Raw genomic sequence first — 7500 nt, forward strand, 5'->3', positions numbered from 1 at the left:
CTGACCTGAACCCCATAGAAAATCTGTGGGGTGAACTGAAGAGGAGAGTCTACCAGCATGGACCTCATAATGTGAAGGATCTGGAGAGATTCTGTATGGAGGAATTGTCTCAGATCCCTTACCATGTATTCTCCAACCTCATCAGGCATTATAGGAGAAGATTCAGAGCTGTTATCTTGACAAAGGGAGGTAGCGCAAAGTATTGACTGAAAGGGTGCCAATAATTGTCGCAAACCTATATTTAACAAATATATATTTTTGGATAAACCTGTGTTGTGTTTGCAATCATTTGATATTCATGAGAGCAGAGTATTTTTGTGAAATTTCTGAACAAAAGATCAAACTTAAACAATAAAGACAAATTTTCACCACAGCCTTCTTTACTCATATTTAGCAAGGGTGCCAATATTAATGGAGTTTGCTGTATAAGTAAGGTGTGTTGTGTGTTTGTGTGTAAGAAAAGTGTGTGTAGTTTTTATGTAAGTAGAGTGTGTGTGTGTGTGTAGTGTGTTTTTGTGTCTGAGAGCTCCTCCATCCATCCACCTATCTGTCTCTGACAGTGTAAAAATCCATCTGTCTACCTTTCTAGCTGTCTGTTCATCCATACATCCATCTGATTGTGTGTACATCCATCCATCTGTCTGTCTCTCCAACTCTCATTCTGCCAATCCAACCATCCATCCATCCATCCATTGACTGTGTATACATCCATCTATCTCTCCTGTCTGTCTGTGTACATTTTAGAGAAATGATTTGTATGGTTGTAAACGGTTCTCTGTGTCTGATTTTACACACACACACACACACACACACACACACACACACACACACACACACACAGAGCCTCTCCCAACACCTGGGGTTTAATAATTAAACAATAAAGGAATCATTTACTCAGTTCATCTTTATTCATCCAGAAAGTGTTTAAATCTGAGACAAATCCTGTGTGTATGTGTGTGTGTGTGTGTGTGTGTGTGTGTGTGTGTGTGATCTTAGTAGAGGACATTTTATATTAGAGAAGGTTTTTGAGATTTTTAGAGAAAGGAGTGCACAGTATTAGCGTGTGTGTGTGTGTGTGTGTGTGATAAATGATGAAATAAAAGCGGTTCAGTGTAGTGGACCCGAGTGTGTAATGAGTGTCTCTAGCTCTCTCTCTCTCTGTCTCTCTCTGGTGTGTCACACTGAAACGTGCGCATGTTAAACATCCAAATGTAGTATAAATGTTAATATAACGTTCAGTTAATGTATCATGTTATATATAAACACACAAATAAATAAACAACCTCACAATACGACGAAGATAAAGCTGTAATGTTCAATAATAAACAAACAAATAAACAAATAACGGCGAAATATTACAAACACACACTCAATAAAAAATATTCATATAAATAATAACAATAATCTATAATGTTCAATGATGGATGGATAGAGTCAAAAGAAAGAAAGATAGATGGATGTATAGCTAGATAGATAAATGGATAGATGGATGGACAGATAGATAGAAGTATAGATGAATGGATGGATGTATATCTAGATAAATAAATGGATGGATGGATAGATGTATGGATGCATAGATAGAAGTATAGATGGATGGATAGATGGATGGATTTATATCTAGATAGATAAATGGATGGATAGATAGAAGGATAAATGGATGGATAGATGGATGGATGTATATCTAGATAGATAAATGGATGGATAGATAGAAGAATAAATGGATGGATAGATGGATGGATGTATATCTAGATAGATAAATGGTTGGATAGATAGAAGGATAGATGAATGGATGGATAGATAGCTTATTAGAAATATTACAAAAACAAAGCTTTAATGTTCAGTAAGTAAACAAACAAACAAATAAATAACATTCAAACATTACAAAGGCAAATCTGTCATAGCTGTTCACTCAAACAAATAAATAAATAAAACTAAATAAACGCACCCGGATATTACAAGAAACAAATAAAAGTTGAAGATGTTCAGTTCACTTTAAAAGATTGGCATTATGTGTAAAAGAAAATGTAAATATATAAATCAGTGCTATGAAATTGCATCTAAGTGAAGATAAAACATCATAAACATATGTTCATTTCCTCACTTCCTGTCACAGCTGTAACTTTCCTGTCACATCATCCCTGATTCCATAACATTTTCTCCCGTTGGCCTCTCTTTCCAACATCAAAAATAAAACAAAACAAAAAACTTAACTTCCCCCCTTCCCTCGCCTATTCGGGGGAAAGGATGCACTTTTTTTATTTTCTTATTTTCACACTGTAATAACTCAAATAAATAAAAGAGAGAGAAATAAGAAGTGAGATGTAAGGTGAAGAGGTGAGGAATTCAATTCTGTTCTGAGGAGAATTGTGACCGAGACGTAAAAACCACTGAGAGAGAGAGTGAGAGAGAGAGCGAGAGAGAGAGAGAGAGAGAGAGAGAGAGAGAGGGAGAGAGAGAGAAATAAAGAGAGAGAGAGAGAGGGAGAGAGAGAGGGAATGTGAGAAATTGAAAACTAATTGAATCGTAAACACAGCAGGATGTTGGTGTAAAGAAATCTAAAACACAATTGTATATTTTTCATTCCTGCGTGTGTTAGTGGCTTTCAACCTTCATGTAATAAACACCTAGTGACAGAGTTACGCACTAACCCTGCTTGTTAGGTTAGCTTTCACTTTGTAGCTTAGCTTCTGATTATTAGATTAGCTTTGTCTCTCTAGATTAGCTTTCTCTCTCTCTCTCTCTCTCTCTCTCTCTCTCTCTCTGTGTTAGCTTTCTCTTGTGAGGTTCACTTTCTCGTTTGCTCTTGCTAAGCTAGCTTTATTTTTCTCTCGTTAGTTCCAAAATATATGTCTCTTCACTCATTCTCACATTCACTCTTCTCTCATTCACTCACTAGGTTCACTTTCTTTTATTCTTGCTAAGTTAGCTTTATTATTTATTTATTTTTTTAATCTCCCTAGCGTCACTATATATCTGTCTCTTGCTAAGTTAGCTTTCAGTTTCTCTTGTTAGGTTCACTTTCTTTTGCTAAGTTAGCTAGGTTAGCTTTTCCTTGCTAACTTAGCTTTCATTATGCAATACTTGTTTTATTTGTTTTTCTCTGTGTGTATGTGTGATTATTGCTTTCCCCCTATATTTAGAAGTTTGTTTCAGCCTAAATAAACTGTCATAAATATTTAATTGTAATATTTTGAATAGATGCTGTCCGTGGCATTTAGTGAATTTTTTTGAGGTATTTTGAATACGTCTGTTTTTGTGTGCGTGTTTTATTCATTATTTATTTCATATTTAGGTTTGAAAAAACGTTTTAAAACATGAACACATGAAATTGATAAAATTTTTGTGGGCGGAGCAAGTAACACAAGCCTTATGATCACAGAGGGTGGAGCTTACACTGTACCCAATATTAGCCTCTCCCACTTTAGTTTTTTTTCTTAAACGATAGAGAGTTCATGTTTAATAAAACAGTAATTATTCAGAGATTGTACTGCAGATTGTGGAGAAATATTCCGTGGCTTTACCGTACAGACATCGCAGAGGACGACAATATTCCAGGGAACGTCAGACTGCATCCTGGAGAAAGTGTCGAGTTTATCATCCCGCCTCATTACACACACCGGATTCAGCTGGGCAGCTCATTAAACAGGGCCAAGTGTGCGTCGGAGGAGAGAAAACACACATCTCTATATCACTGTGGAGTCTGAAACGTGTTAGATGTTCGACATCAGGATATTTTCACGACCTGGACCAAAAAAAAAGATCAAGACCGATCGTAAACGAGCTTCTGATGTTTTGCAAAATGTGTCTCGACTGCAATGTGAAGCAAAAAAGTAACACAATATTTCCCCCTTCTATACAGCGAGATAAAAGTTTATGTTAATGAGAAAATGTTAAACAATGAGCTGTATTTAAAGGCACAACTCTATCTAAATGCCAACACATTGGAACATGTTTAGAAAAAATCCACACGAGAAGATTGACTTGTAACATTTCGAGTTCTGAAAGAAAATTACACATATTCAGACCCGGGTTACGCACATACTCACATAGTTTATTGTCTTGCCTCTCAATTTACCAATCTGTACAGGATTTCAGAAGTTTTTTTCATTTAAATTTTTATGATTGTTGCGGGCAAAAATACTTGATTTTTATTTTTTGCCAAAAACCATTTCGCAATCGGGCGAAATCAATTCGCCGTGATGTTTGTTGGCAAATGAGACGTTCTAGCTGTACTCATGTTCAATCGAACGTGAATCGAACGTGCGTCTTGATCCGTATCGGCGGAAAATCTGCTGTAATTTTGGAAGAATTGCGAGCTTGTCCGAATATCGCGGGGTTCGCTTGATTTTTTCGTTAATTTCTGCTATCTGCAAAATCGCTAAATCCTGCAAGAATTGGATAAGACGATGCAGATCACTTGTGTCAAGTTCACGCCTCCGAGGTTGCCAGATTTTTAAAAATTATTATTTTTTGTACATTTGTCCAATGCATAAAAAACAAACAAACAAAAAAGCAGTCAGACAGCGAGTAAAACGAACGGTTTATTTTTTCACCGTTGACATGAAAGCGATTTTAAAAATGAAAAAAAAAACAAAAACAACTAATACAATGTTAACCAAAATTGACGGAGCCGTTAATATAGAAACGATAACGTATGCACTCTAATATATAAACCTGTGATTTCAATTATGGCTGTTTGACGTAGCTACTTTAGTCTCGTAACTACACTTCTCTGCTCAGATTCAATGTTTGTCTTTTTTTTTTCTTTTTAAAACACAACTCAAACACGTTTTAGAGTTTTACTAATTTTTTAATTCCCCAGAGCTGGCTAAACTGCGCTGTCGAGGTTTTTAGAGGCAATTACACTCAGGATTTGCGCCGTTAAAAGTGAATTGCTGTTGTTTCCGAGCATTTTAATTGCATGTGTCGTTTGTCACGCCGCCTCACGCCGACCTGGCTGGAATCGAGTGCCGGAGCGTAATTGAGTGATAAGGAGTGTGTTTTCAGAATTGGCTTGCCGTTGTATTAGGGTCAGCGCTCGTTGTGTGTGTGGGTGTGTGTGTGTGTGTGTGTGTAATTGAATTTTGATACAGTCTCCGTGAATTTATATTCATTCTTCTTTTATTAATCCATTTTTATGAACGATTTTTATAAATCAAGGTTGGAGTTCTAAGGTGTGTGTGTGATGTGTTTGTATGTGTTCTGTGGTGCTACATGGTGCAATGTTCTGAAATGTGTAGTAAATGTGATGAAACTGCATACATTACTTGTGATTCATGAGCGCGCACACACACACACACACACGCACACACACACACACATACTGAAGTGTTTGTTGTACATTAAAGTGGGCTTTATATGACATCTCCAGCCTACACGGAGAAGAAGAATCGCATCATCATGGCTGCTCGGTGTTTGCGTATAAAATGTATAGAATATACAAAATATACGAGTAGTTCAGTAACGTGAAGATGAAGACGGAGCGTGTGGTGAACCTACAGCGGATCCCTGTGGGAAGTGTTTATTAGGTCGTTTGGCTTACAAAATGGAGGCGGGGGGGGGGGGTAATTGTTGGTAAATTGTTGTGGTGTAAGAGAATGTATTATAGAATGTGTGATAGTGTAGGAAAATAATCAGCTTTAAGGTGGTAACAGTAACTCTGCTTCATCGCAGGCCTCACATCTCTCTCTGTCTCTCTCTCTCTCTCTCTCTCTCTCACACACACACACACAACCAGATTGTTTCAGTCTTTTTCATTCACACCCGTGCCAAAAATCAATTCCAACCGAGCAGCAGCAGCAGGCGTCTCGTCTCGTGTCGTGTCTCGATCTGCTGACACACTCGCAAAAACTGCTCTGAGCAAAACAAACCAAATGACCTGACGCTCACACACGGTTAAGGCTTCCTAAGGTGTTTAAGGAAGCACAATATCTGTGGTGTGACCGGGACGGAGCCGGTCCCCATCAGCGGCGCAGAGATAAACCGAGCGAGTCATTACCAAACACGTCAGTGGACTTTTCCTGTTTAAACGCTGTGTTTCGCATCATTCTTTCCTTCTTTATTCTTTTTTTTTTGCCACTTAGAAATGTTCTGTCTCATTAACTCGAGCCATTAGTTTAGATTTTACAGCAGTAGAATTCCAGCGCTGCGTTCCCGCGAGCACGTGACGACGAGCCATGTGAGCGTGAGCGTGAGTGTACGTTTCCTCTGCCAGGCCCACGTCAGGCCCATCCTCGATATTCTTTTATTAGTGTTTAATATATATATATATATATATATATATATATATATATATATATATATATATATATATATGTATATATAGAGAGAGAGAGAGAGAGAGAGAGTTTTAACAGAACTAACACAATGTACAGATTACGCCTTGTGCGAGTACGAACCCTGTACACCTGTCGAGGGGTGGGATTTATTTATTTATTTTATTAGGCAGCTCTTGAAGTTGATGTGCTGGAAGCAGGAGAAATTAGGAAGCGTAAGGATCTGAGAGACTCTGACAAGGTGACGGCTGGACGACTGGGTCGGAGCGTCTCTAAAACAGCTGGTCTTGTGGGGTGTTCCTGGTATGCGGTGGTTAGTACCTACCAAAAGTGGTCCAAGGAAAGACAACCGGTGAACTGGAGACAGGGTCATGGGCTCCCAAGGCTCAGTGACGTGAGTGGGGAGCGAAGGTAAGATTGATAGAAAGGAGTTGGAACACACGGTGCGTATGGGCTCTGCGTAGCTGCAGACCAGTCAGAGCGGCCATGCTGACCCCCTGTCCACCAACGAAAGCTCCTATAATGGGCATGTGAACATCAGAACTGGACCATGGAGCGATGGAGGAAGGTGGCCTGGTCTGATGAATCAGGTTTTCTTTTACACCATGTGGACAGGTGCGTGTGCATCGCTTACCTGGGGAAGAGATGGCACCAGGATGCACTATGGGAAGAAGCCAGCGGAGGGAGTGTGATGCTCTGCGCAATGTTCTGCTGGGAAACCTTGAGTCCTGGCATTCATCTGGATGTTACTTTGACACGTACCACCTGCCTAAACATTGTCGCAGACCAATGGTACGGTATTCCCGAACGGCAGTGACCTCTTTCAGCAGGATAATGCTCCCTGACACACTGCAAACCTTGTTCAGGAACAGTTTGAGGAACATGACAAAGTGTTGACTCGGCCTCCAGATTCCCCAGATCTCAATTCGATCAAGTGTCAGTGGGACGTTCCGGACAAACAAGTCCGATCCACGGAGGTCCCACCTAGCAACTTACAGGACTTAAAGGATCTGCTGATAACATCTTGGCAGTCTGAAGAACACCTTCAGAGGTCTTGTGGAGTCCATGACGGCTCAGAGTTTTGGAGGCACAATAAGAAGAGGACCTATACAATATTAAGCAGGTGGTTTTAATGTTATGGCTGATCGGTGTGTCTTCAGATCTTACTCCTGAAGAAATGTAGCATGCTGCAGGATTGTGTTTGTCCGCTGGGCGGCGCTGAAGC

The sequence above is a fragment of the Ictalurus furcatus genome, chromosome 7, assembly GCF_023375685.1.
Source record: "Ictalurus furcatus strain D&B chromosome 7, Billie_1.0, whole genome shotgun sequence".
Lineage (NCBI taxonomy): Eukaryota > Metazoa > Chordata > Actinopteri > Siluriformes > Ictaluridae > Ictalurus > Ictalurus furcatus.